Source organism: Oenanthe melanoleuca, chromosome Z, assembly GCF_029582105.1.
Source record: "Oenanthe melanoleuca isolate GR-GAL-2019-014 chromosome Z, OMel1.0, whole genome shotgun sequence".
Taxonomy (NCBI): domain Eukaryota; kingdom Metazoa; phylum Chordata; class Aves; order Passeriformes; family Muscicapidae; genus Oenanthe; species Oenanthe melanoleuca.
Genome location: NC_079362.1, coordinates 64,170,983 through 64,191,518, shown reverse-complemented (window position 1 = coordinate 64,191,518; position 20,536 = coordinate 64,170,983). Strand labels below are relative to the sequence as shown.

At 40.7% G+C, this 20,536-nt stretch overlaps 1 protein-coding gene across 4 annotated transcripts in view; it reads right to left on the bottom strand.

The window, feature by feature from the left end:
• LIFR (LIF receptor subunit alpha) overlaps positions 1-20,536 on the bottom strand; it is an 86,695-nt gene that overhangs the window by 40,046 nt on the left and 26,113 nt on the right. Inside the window, exons 1-2 of one of the 4 annotated variants that reach the window (XM_056513531.1) lie at positions 13,323-13,445; positions 12,873-12,920 (exon numbers count right to left, since the gene is read on the bottom strand). The exons of 1 other annotated variant lie outside the window; for it this stretch is intronic. The gene's annotated coding sequence lies outside the window, so the exon portion shown is untranslated. Of the gene's footprint in view, positions 1-12,872; positions 13,001-13,322; positions 13,446-20,536 lie in introns of those variants that run through there. 2 more of the 4 variants (XM_056513530.1, XM_056513529.1) reach the window with 2 other exon arrangements.

Below are 20,536 nucleotides of genomic sequence, written 5' to 3'. Positions count from 1 at the left end.
TTTTTACTACTACAATCAAAAGGTAAGTAATTAGGTGACTTTTCGTGTTTTTCAAGCAAAATATATATTTTGCACACTTTGCCTTTTGCTCTCTGTTTTCAATTAAACTGTTTAAAAATTTAAAAACTCTTAGTCCTACTAGGTAATTTTTTTACGCATTGTTCAGAGCACCCCACACAAGAGTAGTTCCCAAGCCAGGCATTGCATTTAATGCTCCCAGCATAAGATTTTCAGAAGAATGAAGACACTTTCAAAGGAAAATTGGGTGTCTCATTCCTGATTTTGGAAGTCTTTGCCATATCAGTTAGTCATCAAGTACATGTTTAAATACAAGCACACCAATGACTACTAGGAGCATAGCACTGCTCTCCAGATGGTAACAACAAAAAACAAACTCTTCTGAGAAACACAGTGAGCCCAAATACTACCAAAAATAGACTAAATATGTTTCAGGATATTTGCAAGCCTGTTCATGATTTATTGTTGTTACATATTAGGACAATACTATTATAGATTACCCCTAGGCCTTATTAGACATGAGAAAAGGCACGCTAGAAAGTTCTGGACTGCAGTACAATAAAGATTGGCTTCACACTGCAGCCATTTCTTCAGCAGGGTTTCTCCATCCAGCTGCTGAGTTTCACCAAGTTTGTAAGGACACAGTATGCTGAGATCTCACCTCCTCATCCTGACTGAAGTGAACCTGAGCAGTGTGTTCAAAGGTTACTGCAAGGGTGAGGGGACAGACATTATCAGATAAGCCCAGCTTCCTTAGGAAGTCAGCTCAAATTAACAAGCACGGATTCTTCTGCCACAGAAGGGCAGATGGAAAACACCTAATCATCAGAACAAAGAACAAAGCAAAGGGGTGAAGGTTAAGGGGCACTACTGGCCAAAAGAGAATTTTGGATCTTCTAGGTTATTGTGCTGTGCAGGAGAAGGAAACAGCTCAGAGTAATTTGCACACTTGTGTTCTAACCCATTCAAAAATTTTCTTGATACTTACTACAACTGGCAAATTAATACTGTATGGAGACGAAGGATGTACTTTTATAAATCTGATTCAGCTACAAGCATTTCCTGATATGCTTGAATTTGGTGACCTCATGATCGACATACTTCCTTGAATTCTTGTGCTTTACAACACAGCATGGAACAAACACAGTGAGCAAATGCACACAAGTCTGATTACTAAAAAATACCTCTTACCATGATTCCTATGGCTACCCACTATGACTTTTCAATACTTAATACAGGTGTAAAGCATACAAAAAAATGCACCCCCTTTTTTATTTTTCCAGTACATAAGCCAAGAATCTAATGAAAACACACAGAGAGGTTCCCCACTCCTCCAGTGCTTATTGCATTTTACTATATATAACTGTAAGAAAACATATTATTGAAAAGCACAGTTCAGTTTTGGAGGGTACTGTTAGCTGCTGTGTAGTTCTCAAAACAGCATGTCTTCAGAGGAAAATGTCATTTGCCCACATCGTCAATTGCACTTTAATCAATGTCAGGTTGAAGGGCCAGATCGCATCACTCAGACTTTTAAAAGACTGCAATATAAAACTGCTGTTCCTTAGAAGAGTCATATTATCTGCATAATTCTGTCCCTGCCCGTTCTCTTCAGCTCATACACCCTTATGAACTCACAAACATTAAAGAAGTTGGCCTTATTAATGAGAGTTTATTTTCCTTTATCTGGAAATGTCAAAAAATTTATTTTGAACTATATGACCTTTAATCTTCTTTCCACGACAGGAAAAGCCTAATTAGTTTTATAAGTGAACACTGATAATTACTAAAACAATTCCAAGAGTGCTTTTTAAAAAAAAAAAAAAACAGCAATGACCCAAGGGTTGTAATCCTTCATGGTTTACAATAAAATCTGTAGTGTTCAAATTATTTTTAAGGTACAATGAACCAAATCCAAAGAAAGACTCTCTATATGTGTGCAAGAAGCACATAAATAGATCAAATGCTGAAATGCAGCTTTCACATTAAATAATATATTGAGAACAAAGAGCAACAGTTATGTGATATCCTTTTCGAGTGAATGTAAGGAATGAGAGCCACTTACGAGAAATAAATTGATTTTTTTAACTAATCAAGGAAATGGGCAATTCCTGAAACTACAGATCTATATTTTCTGACAAATTCCTGTTGTACTAATCTTTATTAAGACTAAAAGCTCTCATGACCTGTTGTAGTTCCTCTCTTAATAAGTATCTGACAGATCACATGAAGACATACCGCAGCACATTATCATGTATGACCACCCTTCCACTGGGGTGGGCAAACACTTTCCTCTCTGCACACAAGTGAGGCCATTCCCCTTCCAATCTTTACAAAGGAGGAAGGTCTACAATATAGTAGGACATTATCAGAACAAGTCAGTCCACATGCAATCACATAGCAGTTGTATTTCCTTCGTTTATTCCTTCACATGCTGTTTTAATTGTACTTTTTTCCCCCCTGGAATTTTTCACTTATGCATACATATATATGCATATCTCTCCTTTTAAGGTAGCAAAGTATGGGAATTAAGTACTCAAAAATACAAAATATTGACTTCTGCAGTTAACATATATCAGATCTGGTCTCTTTCCCAATTAAATCTTGAAGACACAGGCTATGAGAAATTAATATAAGCCTTGGCACTTCATGCACATACATTGACTAACTCTCACGCCTGCTTATGGTACCAGTACTCCCTCATTCTCTTGCTGCTCACATCTTCCACTGGAGCCAGGGGCCCACAAGAAATGCAGGCACACTAATCCAGCTTTCTGAGGGCCACACTACTCCTCCTTTTCTGCTCTGCTCCTCTCTCAGAGGCGGTCCCTGCAAAGGGCTTATGGTCCCCTTGCAGATTTTGTAGCAGCACAGCAAACCAGCGTCTCAATATAAACTGACTCTTCCATGTTATCCTTTCTACCTATCTAATAGACTTTGATACTGCCAAGAAACATACACCTCACTCAGGTTTAGTGTGCTCCTTCATGCTACCCCCTCTACAAACAGGCAGCACTTCCTTAAGTGTATTGCCCTAACCGAAATGAACCACTTATTGCAATGCCAAAGGTACAAGATGTAATTGTTTTACAACTAAATTAACACCCAGCTTTCCATTTCCAATAATTGAGACTGATCATTCAGTTTAGGCAGAACACTGTCTAAAAAGAAAACATAAAGGAAAGTTGAAATTTCGTTTTCAATTTTTGCTAAATGACTGCAAATAGAATTCAAACATAGACTGAAATCTCTCAGTCTACAAAAAAGACGCTGAAAATTCTGAAGTTTTTCAGAATAATCTAAATGAGAAGTTTATATTTTGCCTGTTGGCTGGGTTTTTCTATCTTAGAAAATTTATTTATTTTCCTTGGTGTGAAAACCCTAGCAGGCCTTTAGATGTTTCATGAAGGGTCTCAGAATAGAAAGTACTGCTATAAAAATACTCTGAAGGGATGTTGTCCTGGTTTCAACAGGGATAAAATAGTAAAGCAAACTCTACACTATTAAAATAATGATCAGAAAAAGAAATAAAGCAATGAAGATATCAACATTTTAAAATAATACACATAATGGTTAGGATCCATGATTTTTACTGCTGTAAAATAAAACAATGTTTTTCTGCAATTTCTTTTAGAAGTTAAGAAAACAGAGAATCAAGTCTCCGTAAATAATCCACCAGCAAGTGCTGAGACAGCAGCATCTACAAGGGTAATGATGCTGCACCTCATTTAAAATTTAAAGCGGCTCATACAAGATTGAGACTGCTACTAATAGGACATAGAGTGAGTCAGTTCCACAAGTCTCCTCTGACATGATTCATGCTTAAAATAAGAAAACTAAACAGAAATTTTCAAGGCCACATCTCATATATTCACTTTCACATGACCATCATTATAGCATCTGAAACTTGCATCTGCCTCTTCTCTCTCAATCCTCCCTTGAAAGTGAGATTCACCTCCTGAAGCTCTCCTTTTCTCTTCTGAAGGGTAACTATAAAAAAGAGCTGAGGAGAGGAAAAAACAAGCTTGGACTTTACACACACAAGTCATTCCAACTTTTCTATCTATGCTTAACAGGGTTCTTCCTTCCTGCTATTATTAGTAAATCTCACAATTTACTTCCCTCAGTATTGAGTAGGCAGATAAAGAACAAAAGAAGAAGGATTTCTTACTTATTAGCTTCTGACACCAATAAATTCTGTATATCTACACAGCTGAATGGAAAAACCTCTTCCTGTGGATGGCCGTTCATCACATTTTTCATGCATTGTTGCTGATATGTTTAACTTTTTTGTTTCACAAGTCAGCAATGAAGCAGCTATTGTTTCTAAAGTGCTGAGCAAGTCCGAGTGCGGGAGCAAGAGACGTGAGACAATTCTCAGTGGTCTCTCTGGTGGCTGCAGATGGAGGTGGCCAGACATGGGGGAGAAAAGGCAGGGGCAAGGGGAACCTGAAGAGCTGGAGAACTGGAGAAGTAAAATCTGGGTATAGTTATGTGAATCATACATTCTGTTTCAGTTTAATTTTAGTTTCTATTCCAGTATTCTGTTCCTTAAGAAAAATTCTGCTCTTCATGAATCTAGTTAGGTCTATCCACACACACAACACACAGTACACAAGGCCAAGCTTATCCTTACAAGTTCACCTGCCTAAATCCAGAGACTGGCAGAACCTTTAATTTTATGGTATGAAACACCAACACATCATTTTTTCTTCCTTGTGTGAAATATTATTCTACAAAAGCTCGTGCCAATCTCACCATGAAGCAAGCCATTAGAACTCACAAATTGCTATTTGTTATACAAATAACACCACCTCAAACAGCTTTGGAGAGTACTCTGCTTCTCCCATTTCTGCAACTTTCCATTCTAAAGAGCTATTCACAGAATCTGCACACGGACTATAAATGCAAACCATATTTGGATGCCAATATATATGTCTCAGGGACACAAATATTTTACTTTAGAATATTACATACAAAAAATATTTGTAAACCACAGCAGAAGAGCTTAAAAAGATCTTATACCTTCTAGGTATTAGGAATACAAGTGGCAAATACCAAGAAATTTAAAAAATTAAAAACCAAACAAGTGACTATAATTAAATATGGCAAAAATTAATGGTAACTACTTCAAAAGAAGAGATCGAGTGGAGACAATTTTTACCAACACTTCTTAAAGTGATCAGATCATCAAAAAGCTGGGTTTTGATTGCAGCATCTTATTCATCTTAATTCTCAGGTCTCATGAAACAAGCTGCTAAATGCTGTTAGAGACCTGTGCCCTCTGATGAGAGGGTATTTCACAGCCAAGGAGTGCTGCTCATGACTAACTCACTGCAGATTTATGCAAGATAATAAGCCTCAGTAACGACATATATACACATATTGCTCTGGAATTTGCAAACACATAAGTATATGACTAATTCTAACTTATGAATGAAAGTATGCACAAACTCACATTTGCACTGTCCATTAGCAGGAGCCCAACTGCAGGAACTCTTTCCTTAGTCTTTGCTACAGGAGAGTGGAATGCTGAACTGGGCAGTCACATGAAGCACCTGAATTTGAAACACTCATTGCTAAGAATACTACACTTGAGGATCACTCAGAAAAGATGTGAAATTGCAAGTATATGTTCTGTGTTTGAGTGTGTGAAGAGGAAAATTAACACTATTTTGCTGAAAGCCTGTTAGTGACCTAATTCTACAGCAGCTATTGTAATGCTGAGTGCTTGCTCCCATTTCTGTCTGCAGTAATCACTGCCCAAATTCCAACCCAGAGCTACCTACTGATTAGCAAGCATTCATACACCAGGGCAAAAAGATAGTAGACAAGAATCTAACGTTTTCAAGGATACATTCTTTGCATATTAACACCAGCTGCACCACTCATTAGTTGAAATATGAGGAATGAACCGGAAAACGCTCCATTTTCTAAGTATCAGTTATCACAGCTCAAGCAAACAAACACATAAAAGATATTGAAAATAAAAGTCCTAACAACTTTTATCTGTATGGATCAAGCTACCTTGCAAAAGCAGATAATGTGAGAACACAAGAGAAAAAACTAGCCATTCATTAGCAGTGGAAATAGTTTCATCCAGGACAAAGTTGATTTTTACTCAGGATCAAATTATTACTATGAACAGTTTGGGGCTGTTGTTGCAAAGGCTAACACAATGCAAATATTTAGTTCAGAGATGTTACTTGGTCACAGTTCTCAAGTACCTACACAGAGAAAGGATTTAAACTTAGCCCACCATGTAAGACATAAGAGGAAATGCAGTAGACCTCCACTGAAAAGTGAACTTTGTGAAAAGTAAAACTAATTAAGTATTGGCAAAAGTTTTCACAGGAGGAGTGAACTGGTTGAAATAAATATAAGATTGGATGCATTACTAAGAAATTCTAAATATGGGTTCAATGCAAGTCTTACTGCATTAAAGCCTTTAGTTCACGTTACTCCAACATCAGACTAGATTAGCACAAATCACGCACAGATCTCACTTTAATAAGGATTTTAATGGTGAAGGAAGACAATATGCAAGGGACAAAATCCAGACTTTGAGGTAAGATTTAAAATAAGAGTCACATAACATCTTCCTGGATTTACATCCTGACTGAATCTGTCTTTTGAAACATGTGAAATAGGTGGCAACATTTGGTCAAAAATTTTCATCATCTTGAAAAAAGAAACAGAACAATCACACTTAATTTGGAGAAGGATGCTCTACAATGGCAATTGTGACAACACTGCTCTAGCAGATGAAATATGAGTCACGTGCCTTGAGATCTGTGTACTAAAGACTTCCCACAGCCACGATCTTTGGAAATGTGTGGAGAAGGGGCAAGGAGGGGAAAAGGAAGAGAAACAGGTAGACTCTAGGAAACAGATATTATTATCCTCACAACCAGGAGAAGCCCTAAGGAAGTTTGACATTATGTTCACCTCACACACACAGTACTTCAGTTCTTGCTGCACGTAACTCAAGACAACACTGAAGTTCACAACATAAATAAACCAATCACTTTTCTGTTTTCCTTTGCTTTTCTCTCACCTCCTCTCTTTTTTTCCACCTAGGATTAAACATTAGAAGCTTATCTCCTTGGTTTTAGCTCCAGAGTAGCTGTAAAAACCTCAGAGGTCATGCATCTCCTGCCACAAGTGCTGAACTTGATCCAAAACAAGAATTATTGTGAAAATCAGTTATAATTGGAATACTTATAACTTATATTCACCCTGTGGACTTCAGAATCTGCAGAAGCTCCACCTATAATACTGACCATTATAATTTTCTCCTGAAGTTCATTTGATTAAGGAAGCATTTTTGCCCTGCAGTAATATTAAAACCAGTTATTTGAGAAAGATATTTTGAAGCTCTGTCCTCACTGATTTTATACTTAAGAGAGACTATTAGATCACCCAGTTCAAGAAGTGCAAAACCATGACCTGCCATACAAACATAGTTACATCACATGATGAGCAACACTGCTGTCTTGGCACAAGAGCTTCTGGATGACTGTGCTAAGTTCTGTTTGCAAAGAAGGGCTGCCAGTCTTAGGCAGATACCACCAAACAACCCCCAAAAGGCAACTGCCTGCCCAGACCTGCCACACACCAAGCAGAGCCAAGACTCTTCTTTCATTAGCCCAAATTTCTCTTTCCTCTGAGTTCTCCAAAGCATGTAGGATGTGCAACTCTCAAACATGCATGTTATTTGAAATGCAGCTAATAAAGGTACAGAAAATATAAATATCAGATATTCTCACACCAGCCTGATGGACTGCAGTGTGAAGGTATCTTCACCCACAGGTGAAATGAGGTGCTCACCTTCACACTATTTGAGACCACCCTGAGTCTGAACAAGGCAACTTTGCAGCAAGTGGTCTGGGTCATCATCTGGCCACAAAACAGCTTTTTCTGTGCTTCTGCGCTCAAAGTTCTTGAAATAAAGAAAGAGCAATTTTTACAGCTTTAGGCTGAAACGTGTGTTATGCCCAAGGGCACAATGTGGGGAGCATCCAAGGGCATCAAGCCAGCTGGGAGAGAACTGGCTCGCTCTGCTCACCACCCTAGCCAACCTTGCCATAGGCCATACCCACACCATGCAGAAGAAATGCTAAACTGTGCCTGAGTTACGAACAGTCAACTGAGCCTGCACTTCCTCTTGGAGGGAAGTAACTGATTAATTCAGGGAGCAAAACTAATTTAAGTGGATGGCTGAGGCCCAGAAGTAAAAGAGGGACCATTTCTGAGCCAGATTGACAGTGTAAACCACCCTCAACCACCCCTGTTACTTGTACTTTTGTTATACCTTTAAGCAACTTGTGCAATAATGACAAAATTATGCAAGCATAAGAAGCATTCCAGCATATTTTTCAGACAGTGTTTATCACCCAAGAAAACCACTCAAATACACTGCTTTATTTAAATTTCATTACACACTACAAATTACCAGGCAACCTTGATATGAAACTATCAACATTCAGTCAATATTATAAAGCTGTTATCTGTGCAGTTGACAGGTAGTAGGTACAAAGCAAGCACACATGCATACCTCTATTTTTGGAATATATGTATATTCCAAAGGGAAGTACTTTTTGACTGATGATCAAAATGCAGTAAGCTCTACTGGCAGAGAACACTAGCATAACATTACTCATCAATGTAGAACCATCCCCCTCTAAAACAAAAGAAAACAAAATCCCCCCCCCAAAAAAAAAAAAAAAAAAAAAAAAAAAAACAACCAAAAAAAACCAACCAAAAACTAAAAAAACACCTCACAACTATTTTCTAACCAATTGTACTGTATCACTGAAAGTGACTGTCTGGGGAGAGAATGCTGCAAAAAAATCAACCTCAAGAAAGCACTACTTTATCTGCTTAAGGGAATTCAGGGGACTGAGGCTGGCTGAAAGGCTGTGCTTTTGTTTTTGCAGGTAACTGCCCCTGGATTGCTGGGTATACAGATGAGAAAGGAGTCTGCTCCCTGACAACACATGGCTCCTTTGAGAGGGGAGGTGGTGCTAAAACCAACCTGCCAACACAGTAGTCCACCCTCTGCTGAGGGTCTGATTTTTGGCAGGTTAGGAAGTGAGGCAGAAGGAGGAGAGAATTGCCACAGTGCTGTCCTTGTTTCCATGACATGTGCTTTTATAACTTGTGCTCCCTGAGGTAAAGGCACAATTTGGACTCAACAGCTGACAACTCAGCAGTTCTCTGCCTGTGGGATAAAGGAAAGCTGGTTCTGTTGTAGCAACAGTTGACCTCACTCCAGTGCCAGCTCCAGACAGTGCATGGAAAGGAGGGGGGACATATGCCCTTCAAAACCTTACACCCTGACCAACATTCATACCAATGACTTAGGATTATTTTTAGCCTAAGCATTTTCTGCTTACAGTGAAACCTGCTACTAGGAATGATTCCAAGAGACAGCAGCAGGGAAAGGCAGACAGCAGCAAAGTGGCAAAAGCCACTGCTGAGCTTCTGGTGCTTGCAGGAGTTCAAGGACCTTATGGACACAGCAGCACAGCTTCCACAGTCTGTAAATGTGAGGACTGCAAATTTTCCAAAGGAAGGAGGATAGCAGTGAGCAGCAAAAAAATGATGATGTGTATGAAAAACAGTTCCCAGGTATATTTCTAAGGGACACATAAGAACTTCCAAAGATAATTCAGACTAGTTAAAATCTGTTAGTTTGTAAGTCAGTAAGGAAGGAAGGCAAACAACACAGGAGAACTTCTGTATTTTTTAAAGATAGATATCCTAGCTGCCCCTCAATCCCTCAAAATACAGGTAATAAAATAGGTCTGTTAATCTAGGAATTTATATGCACTCATCATTGCCATGCTAATGACTCTGGAAGAAATCCATATGATTCTGGAATATCATTTAAGCATGTATAAAACCCATGTATAAAACTTTGATGCTTCAACCTCAAAGAGATCTGTTCAAAAATCCCACTTAGCTGCAGGTAGATATTAGAGAGGAAAAAAAAAATAAAAGGAGAGGTGATGATAAATTTTGTAGGCATCAGCATGCACAGATGCAGTCTCATCTTTGACAGGATCATACCACTTGCCTGATGCTTAAACACTCAAGATTCACAAAGCAATTACTCCCTGCTTGTATCTGCTGATAAAATGAGCACAGAACCAAAGAATCAGGTTCCAAAGAAAAAAGCTGTTGCTTTTGTTTAAAGACATAAGAGAAGAAAGCAGCAATATTTTTCCTTTTTCTGAAGCAACCTGAGTCACTGCAGTACTTGCGGGGGTATCAGCAACACCTCAGGCTACTCAAAGTGACAGATGAGTCAGGATAAAGACTCCTCCAGCCCTTCTGTCGATGGTATTTCTCTCTGAAGCTTAAGTAACCACTGACTCAGTGCAACACTCATGTCCTTGGGAGAAGACACTCACTGGAAGTGTAGGATCGGGGTCTCCAGGTCTTGGTCCCATGGATTATTTTCATCTTTTACATTAAACTGTTTACAGAACAAAATGTATCAACCAGCTTTGAAGCATAAAGCACTTCTCAAGTCTTATCTAGAAGCAATTTATTTTTCTTACTTTTAGACAGAAATTTGATGCCTACCAATCAAGAAGTAATCATAACTAAATCTTAGGGGAAAAGAAAAACGTAATCCATATGCATCAGCCTTGTGATATACTGCACTCTGCAAGATAGAGTCAGTATTTACAAACATATAGGTTGTTTAAATACATCTTATCATACAGCACAAAATTTGCTGTCACACACTCATTGGATTAAGCAATCCAACACTTATACTCTGAAAGGGCTGTTTCAAATACATTTAGAGATTCTGTTCTAGCATTACCTATGGATGTTAATTAATTCAGGTATTTTTAAAACATTTTCTAAAGGCCTGAGCTGCATGATGTTGAAATAGATGTGATCTTATGGCCAGAGACTGTAACTCAACAAGCACTTGAAATTAAAGTCCAATGAATACCTGCTAGTGTAGCAGCAGCAGCTTTGCCACCTGTGAAAAAGTCTTCCTCTCTTTGAGACAAGCACCTCCACCCATACGGCTGTTCCCATGTATCCCTCATTTGCCTTTGGCAAATCTATGAGAATGGCCTCACCTAAAGGTTAAGTCTCTCCCTTTCCTCAGCAAACCTGTAAAAGGATTTTACACAATCTAACTCACAAATAATGCTACTGGTAGCTCTAAATGACTAAAGCACTGTGTTTGGAGAGTGCACAATGGAAACTGCTATCACTTAGTTATCCTGATAGAAGTTTGAATAGGTGAAACAGTGATAAGATGAAAGGATGCAAAGACTTAGTAAACAAAAAGCAAACAAAATCAGGTGATCTACTGACTCCTAGAAGTTATATTCCAAACCAGCTCCAATTTAGTGATTTTTAAGCTTTCCTTTTGTGACCTTCCTGCAACATTTTTCCAGGGTAGAACACAGCCCTGCAATCTTCTGACACTAGTCTTTCTTTTCTCTGACCTCTCCAAAGTAATGCACAGACCCATCTCCAGCTAATGGCCAGCAACTCATGCTGAGAGATATCAACCAAGGGCAGATATGGTGCTTGCTATTCATTCTGTGGATACACTCACAATATTTGCTCCTATCTGTTCCACATCCAATTCCTTCCCCTCATCAAAGATTAATTTTTGTTTTGATCTTTATTAAAATTGTGACCAAATCCAGGAGACTTCTAGGTCTATTCTTACCTTTATGTACAGAAATCAACAGAAATCAAAGTTTACCACCAAAATCGTGCAGCATGAAATGGTTGATAAACTAAGGACAAGCACTGACTTTCTGCAGATCAAGGCATTCATGCATTCTTCCCTACAGGATGTACAAAGCTTTATATATAAAGCACGTGGGCACTGATGGATCTACACCAAAAACACATACTGTCTCAGCTGGCACTGCCACATGCTGATTTGAGAGCGAACAGGGCATGACATGGAGTTTAATCTTTCTCACAGTTACTAAACCTGCTTAGTCTTATTAGCAGTCTGGGTTCATGCTGTGGGGTTGAACTAAAGGTTTAGGAAGAATTTAAATAATTCTTCTACAGTAAGGAGAAAAGGCAGAATGGACATCCAGGTGAGATGTTGAAGGCAAATCACACTGCCTTACTTAGGTAACAAGCTGAGCTTCAAATCCAGCAGAAATCAACCCAATTCCCAGGCTTTCCTGAAGGAAATATGACAGGACATGACCTTAATAATGCAATATAAATATTTGACTGTTTTTGCAATGTCAATTTTAAGTATAAAAGCCTGTTGAAAAGAATCAGAGTGACAATTCCTACACAACAGCTCACCATCCCACTCTCCTCAGTATTAGGTGATTATAACACCTATCCAAATCTTCACTCCCATTCACAGCAAACTTCCCAGGCTTTCATTACCAACGACAACTGAACAAACCATGCATATCACCAATTCCTACCGAAGTAACACACAGCATGATACGACAACATAGACGATTCAAATTTACACGCAAAATTTTAACAAGGGAGTAACATTCTTTATAGAACTGCCTTAAAGGTTTTGAGAAATCGTTTTCAAACACGGTATCTACACTCATTAGAAATTCAATCGCTCAAAACAGACACAGCAGCCGCTGTGCCAGAGTCCCTGTACCGCCAGTGTGCGGAGAGGCGCCCAGCATGCCTGGATGCTCCCCAAACACAGAAGGGGCTCCTGAGTCCCCTCTTACGGTCCATTTTTCAAAAGGGCGCTACTTATTTAAAAAATAAAATAAATAAAATAATAAAATAAAATAAAATAAAATAAAATAAAATAAAATAAAATAAAATAAAATAAAATATCTACAAAAAGAGGCATAAATAGTATTTACCCGCTGCTCGGTCCTCGAGCCAGCCAACCTGCCGGCCAGCAGAATGAGCTGACAAAACACAGCCTCTATTTAAGTCGCAGCTCCGGGCAGCGGCAGAGAGGAGCCGCCGGTCTCCCCCCGCGCCCCCGAGGGACGCTGCCGCGCTCCGCACCCGCACCGGCTCCGACCCCGCCGCGCCCCCGGCGCCGCCGCCACCTGTCCCCAGCCCGGCCGAGCCCCGAGCCGCACGACAGCAGGCAGGCAGCTGGGGGGGCTCTCCCAAAATCCCCACCGCCGCGCTGGGTCCCGGCGGGGCTGCCAGCCCCCCCTCCGCCCCTCCCGGGCGGCACCTCCCCGGGGCGGGCAGAGCGAGGGAGGGATGGAGGGAACATCCATCATCGCGCCCCTCGGGCCGCCCCCTCCCAGGTGCGAGCGGCCGGGAGCGGGCGCCCGGCGCGCTCCCACACTCACCCGGCGCCGCCCGGCCGTGCCCTGAGGGCGCCGCATGCCGCGGGTGCGCGGGCGGTGCGCGGCGCGGCCCAGCTCCGGCGGCAGCAGTGCGCAGCGCCGACAGGAAGGAGGGATGGAGCCGCGGAGGGAGGGAGGGAAGGAGCGAAGGAGAGGGAGGGATGGAGGAGCGGGGCTGGCGGGCTGCCCGCGGGAGGAGCCTGCGCCGCGCACCGCCCGCCGCCGCCCCCGGCCCTGCCCCGGGCACCGCCGCCTCCCGCTCCCGGCACGGCCCGATTCGGGCCCGCTGCGGCTGCCCGCGCCCGTGGCCGTGCTGGGGCCGAGCTGCGGGGACGCTGCAGCGCCGGCGGGTGCCCGGGTCCCCGGCGGGCGGCGGCGAGGCTGAGGGGAGGGCGAAGGCGCGGGTCTCGTCTGAGCCTTGCGGGTTTTCTCTGTGGCACGGTCAAATACCCGTTATAGAAAAGTGCCTTGAATACTTCCAGCGCTGCCAGACCTCCGGGGTTGAGCGCGGCGGACCTGGCCCCCGACGCAGGCGACTCTTGATTCATTTTATCTTTGAATTCGCCACTAGTTTTTGAGGTCTGAGACTTGACTTCCAACATTTCTTTGAAGCCACAACTGTTGCATGTCAGCCTCTCTTTCAAATTAAATTTGAAATCCTCACAATCCCACTGTCTCAAGAGTCGAGCAATTTAAAAAAAATATGCCACGAGATTCATAAAATCAGAAAGCTGGCAAGCCTGTGGCTCCTCTCTTGTGCCCCAGTCAACCACAGGAGAATGGGGAGAAAAAGTGTTGGATTTCCTTTTACTTTTCTGCCTACATTTTTCCTAGTGCAGTTTTCCAAGTTGCTGCAGATTGTTTGTTTGTCTCACAACCCAGATGACAGAGAACTGCAAATACTTGTGTGGAATTCCTGGACTAGAACTTGTGTCCCATGATGGCTAAGTAGATAATTTCAGGTCCCCAAATCCAGAATTTCCTGCCATCCTGCACATTGCCTGCACGGTCTAAGTGAACACAGGCTGTTCTATAGAGAAGAAATCTGCCACTGCTCCTTTCCAGCATTTTTACTTGCACAAACAGAACTGGAGCTTCAGTAGACTGGTAAGACACACATGAACCTTGTGGTTCAGTCATGCGTTGAGATACATGACTTCAAATCTGTTCTAGCTCAAGACCACACTTGACTTCAGACCTTGAACCCTGAGACACTTGTCTCTGTGTGTTGGCCTGTGTCATCTCAAGAGGAAGGGTTAAGTCTCCTTATACACCTACCATTCCTGGATTATTTTAAACCTCATTTGAAGAGAAGCCGTGGGCTCTGAATCCCAAGCAGAACATTGATGTGCACGGAACACTCACAACTCCAAGGATGGACAGACTTTAAGACCCCTATTAGGCATCTTTTATTTAGTAGATTTAAGCAGTTGCCTTCCCAGCAAATCAGTTACAGTACCAAATCTCTCCTCAATTGAAAGGCTGCTGGTTGGCTAATTCTGTGGTGAAGACTTCACTGCAGGCACAAAGAGGTTTGATATGTCAGCTGCCTAAGAACATTTTCCCATTTAGTTCCCATTCTAGCCCAGGAGCCCTTTTACTTTCTTTTATGCAAAAGCAGCCAAATCACAAAAAAGCCTGGGAATACACATAGCACCTTGTTGAGGTTTGAATAGAAAGTGGTCATTTCATTGTACACACCTGTTCAAGGGACCAGTGCCTCTGTCTGTGTTTCCAGATCTCATTACCTGGGGCCTGGTGCCCTCTCTAGAGTCGGCATCTAAGTTTCCTGAGGATGTAGCATGCACTTTGTGCCATGCACGACAAACGCAACTGCAGGTTTCCATCCATGAAAATGACAAAAACACTGTCTTTACAAGGCATTGAAAGTGGTAAATGAAATTCTGCAATCTTCCTTTTCTGCAGCTCATGCTATTTCAACTTTAGTAAAGGCTCACTGGCATCTTATTTGTCAGAAAGCCCTGTGCCATGTACATGACACATGTACACTTCAGTAGTGGCAGAAGATTCGACAAATTTTCTAGATTCCAAAACCAAGCAGTAGTAATTTTTACTATTTTCTCTTTTTAATTAGCCAGATAGCTTCCCTGTAATTCACAGACATTTCATACAAGAGCTGTGTGTGTTTGAGGTTTTTTTTAAGCAAAAAATTGTGGTTGTGAAATTAGAAGAGGCATCCAGGGCAAAACATCGATAGGGATAGTTCCTGGAGTTGTTTTAATGTTTTAGATATTGTAATAATGAGTCAATTTTCAGTGACTCAGTTGGAAGTTAAGAGACATTTTTTGGTCTGGTACAATTTACAACAAGTCTGTATAGGATGAGTTTCAAGATGATAAGACGACAGATGGTTGGCATCAGATATCTCTTTTTTTATAAAGTGAAATATTTTAATTTTAATGTAAACATCCCCTAGATAAACAAGCGGCCTAATTACTCCGCTACTTCTGATCTGCAGTATATATGCTATGTGTGCAACCAGTCTCATCATGATGTCTTCTCCATAAAATATCATAGCTGAGATATTTTATGAGGAAATTTATCTGCATGGAGTACATGCACGAAGGCCATTTATTTTGTTTCCTGCCTTATCTCTGTTTTCCAGAAAACAGAAGGGCAGATGCTGGAATGCACAACTGTGTCTTTATATAGTCAGTGTAGGATCTTGTCATTGATGTCAACAGCAGCAGGGCTGTGCCTTTCAACACTAGTATTTTGGACACTGAGAGGGAGAGGTTTAAATCTCTATGGAAAGTAGGTTAGCTTGAGTTTATCTTAGTCTATCTCAGGGCTTAATATTACTTAGAGAACAACAGATCTGTCTAGGTCAGAAAAATGTTATTGAAGTATATAATTCCAAATGAAAGTGAGAAGTCCAGCTAGGAAATTTTCATTAATGAGAGTTTCCTGGAGCCATTTAGTCTTGTGTTTAAGGGTGTGTTGGTTATTTATGGCAGAGAAAAGGAACGGATATGTTGATGTTCTGGAACTTTTCCTTTGTGCATTGTTTCCCATTTCACAGTTGTATTTGGCACCCACTTTCCTCCAGCCAATAAAGAATATTAAAAGAACTTCCTTTTCTGAGAAGCACATTTTACAAACCATACAGTTTAACCAGAAGTTTGAAAGGTAGTACTTCTACCAATGTTTACAAAAGCCAGAAATTGTAAATATATAGTATTGCCAGCAAAGGTCTGCCAGCAGTTGTTTTTATGGTCTATCTGTTCCTGTTTTCTTTAAAACAAAATTATATAATACAACCAACAAAACAAATTTGAGTCTGACTGAATGTGTTCAGGAAGGCCAATAACAGAACTCAGATTGGCTGTGATAAACGCAGGAGTAACCTCTGCTCATGCCAAGAATAACCTCCAGTACTGGAGATAGTGCATGTATTTTTGTGCACTTACAAAGCAACAGTTCTTTCCTTGAAGTCTCAGTGGAAGCATCTCTTGTTGTCAAGCTGACACAGAGCTTTTCTTGGAAAAGGCACTGACCCCAGAAAAATAAACTCTTGCTAATTAATAATTTTCAAATACAGAGCATTTTCTTCATCATTAAAGACCTATGCCTATAAAACTAGGGACATGTTGGCAATATATTGCTAAAGGGCTTCAAAAAATTCTCTGGTCTCTCTTGTCTGTGGGAAAACCATGTAGCCCATTGTGGTTTTTGATCTACTGACCTGCACTAACTTTGATAGTGCCATGAATTTAAAAAGAAATGGGAAGAAAAACACTACTTGCCAAAACTAATTAAATTTAATGCACTTACATTCCTTTCCCTGGAAAAAAAAATCTACCTCAGATGCCTGGGAAATACATGGTGTTGAAATACTGGATTCACTGCCAGTAATAAGGACCCTTATTGTTGGCAGGGAAAGTAAAGCTTCTACCATGCATTGCAGAGGTGATAGGAGATGGATTACATTGCCACACATTGCCAAATGCCAAGATTTTTGTGTCTAGCCAGGGCACTTGTGTGTAGGACAGAGGACAAGGGTACCCACTCTCGAGTCTTCACTGAGTACCTTGCATCCATCTTCACTGGCAACGACAAACAATTCTTTTGAACAGGTCTTGTATATCTTTCTGAGTCAAGCAGCTGTGCAATGATCTTGCCTCAGACCCTTCCATGCTTTACTCTACAGAACCTGTGGAAAAGTTTCTGCCCATCACCTTATATCCTCATTATTGGCTACTGTCTGCCTTCCTGTTGAGAAGATGTCATCTGAGCCCATGTTATCAAGCACAGTTTTTTTGGGTTTTTTTTTGGGCAGAGGGCGGGGGGGGGATGGTGAGTAGACTATGCTAAGGGAACTGAGCTTTTGGTCTTGTGATCTTGGTGTAACCAGCACACTCCTCACCATTCCTTGACTTGAGTACAGTCGTTCATGCCTGTTGTGTCCTGTAATGCTCATTCTGTCCACCCTTGCTCCTACAAGCAGGCATTTCCATTTGTGTTTCTTTCAGCTAAGTCTTAATACCTCAGTTAAACAGGGGTACAGTGAACTGATGCCTGAGAAGGAGCTTGGTGCTGAAGTTCCCCAGCTACAGCAATCTCCATGCTGTAACCAATTAACAGCTGCAGGCCTGCTTTTCAATCTAAGCAACTCTGCCATCCTACAGGTGGTTATAACTCAGGGTAAAGTACAGCATATGCTTAATCATCACCTTGGATGCATCATGTTGCTGAGTCTAATACAGAAGCATGAGAGGTCAGTTGTTGAGACAGTGATATAGGACACAGAATAGTTATTGGGAAGGAATAAAGCTAAATACGTTTTTGAAGAAACCAAAAAATGGTAACAATCTTGCTGATTGTGGAAGAGATTGGTGAAATCAGTCCTAGCACTAAGATTTATGGATGTGAAACTGAAGAGGCTCATTGTGTACAGTAGTGGAAGGGCCTAATTACATAAGAAAAAAGAGGATTTATGAGAGTCAGAAGCAATTTAGATTTGCAATAGCCAGAGAAGCATGTAAATCTGAAAATAAAAGATACCAAGAACGTCTCAGACATTCATATGCTTGTAATTTTACAAGGCCCTTCACTGGCTCCCTGACAGCAGCATATCACATTCAAACATGCTGTGGTGTTCTATGCAACTTTCAACTATGCTCCTTATTTCACAACTCTTTGTCACTGTTGTGTTGGCTCTATTTCCAGTGCACTGCTGTTCCCAGCAGTCACACTTTTCTGATCACCAATTTAGCAGCTAGATATTGCCATGGTTTATCTATTTCTAAGAGATCTTACCGAGAAATGCCCTCTGTATTACAAGGCTTAGTAAGTTGTTGCTTCAGATTTTCTGTGCATCAGTCCATGGCCTGAACATGTCTGATGAATGTTGGATGAATTTGAAGTACTCTAAGGTGTTATGAACTTTAGATGCACTCCAGAGGTGATCTCCACATCAACAGGAAGCATTCAACCAGAATTCATGTAACTCAAGCTGAGCTGCCAGTTTCAATGAATCCTGAGTAAGTCGCTAGAATTTTCAAAATTGTCCTTGCACAAAGCTTCCAGGCAGCAACATCGTTTCCCCACATTGAACTGTATCCAGGGAGAGAAATATGACTTCTCCAGCACTATCCTTGGATGGAGCTGTTAGGCCACTCACTGCTTGGAAGCAAATTTCTATTGCATCAGCATAGAAGTAGTAAGGCAAAGAGAATTCAGCTAGAGAGGAGATAGAGATATGTAACAAATACTTTTCAGGAGAATAGGAAGTTCTGTATTCCCATGGTGCACAGCATTCCTCCTGTCAGTATTTCCATATCTTTTTTCAGATGTGGATTTCAATACTTCTTGACACAGTGCATCAGAGCTTGGGATGTTACAGTATTAAACAATATTCAAATATGATGCCTCAAGGTGTGGCCTTGGAGGATATGATTACTAGTTACTAGAAGTAGCTTTGTCCTTTCTGGGCCTGACTTAAGAAATACTGGTTTTTCTTTTTTGTTTGTGTTTCATATGCCCTTGTTAACCAGTTTTCCTGTAGTCTAATAAAAGGTCTGCATTTGAACACACACAAGAAGTGCTAAGTTTAGTAAAGCAGATAATTCCTGCATGTTTGGAAGCCAGGTTGAAAAGAGTTTTCGTAAAAGCAGAGAATTGTTTGCATGAGGTTAATTATTGCAACAAATTCTGTATCTATTCTGGGAGTTTCCATCAAGGTGGACATATTTTTGTTCTCAGCTTTGTTTTTATTATTGTACAAAAATAACTCTATAATGACATATAATTCTAACCTAGTATCGACTTAATTAATTATCTGTGTTCATCCTTACATCCTCCCATCTGGTGTAACATGCACTTTTGTTTTCAGTAGTTTGAAGATTAATGGCAATATTAATTTGCCTCTGCATAACCTGGTAAAGCCAGAGGAGCTACCTGTACAGGGCCTGATTTGTTGTAGCATCAGTGCTGCAAGGCTGAGCTTCTTCAGGCAGAGAACAATTTTCTGCAAAACACTTTTTAGAACACATGTGGACAGCAGTGGAGACACCAGAAATGTATGTACATGCTGAAAATTGTGTGACTGAGCGTGCTTTTCTTGTTCCCACTCTTGGCCAAGCTGGATGTCTAGGCAGCTTCATTCCCCACTGGAGTCACACGAGATGCAGACCAACCAGATGTCACAGAACCACATTTGTCAGCACTGAGCTAAAATGGATTCACTTTCACACTTGTCTATGTTCTGTCCTCCCTGCTCTGAAACACCTGGGAGGCTGCAAAGCACATTTTTCAGACAGGTGCTGTGAGTGCATGAGGCACAGGCTTATACATGTTAATGAGTTGATGCATGTGTTGGCCTAGATTACGATTTGGCAGGTACTTTTTCTGCCACCAGTATGAACTTTAGCATTCATCATATATATGTCTCTTATTCTGTGATCCTGCATTGTGTTAACATAATGCTTTGCATACATCCACATGGTAACACAGATTGAGGAAACAATTACTTCTTTTTAATTCTTTTGCCTTTTTGAATTTTTTTAATTTTTAATTTTTTTTCTTCTTTTTATCTTTTTTTCTTTTTTTCTTTTTCTTTTTTTTTTTTTTTTTTTAATTAACCTCCCCTCAAGTTATTTTTTAACTGAATAGATTTGCTGCTGTGAGCTACACTGAGTACAAACATCAAGCCTCTGGAAGGCTGGTAGGAGGTAGGAATAAACAGGAATAAACAG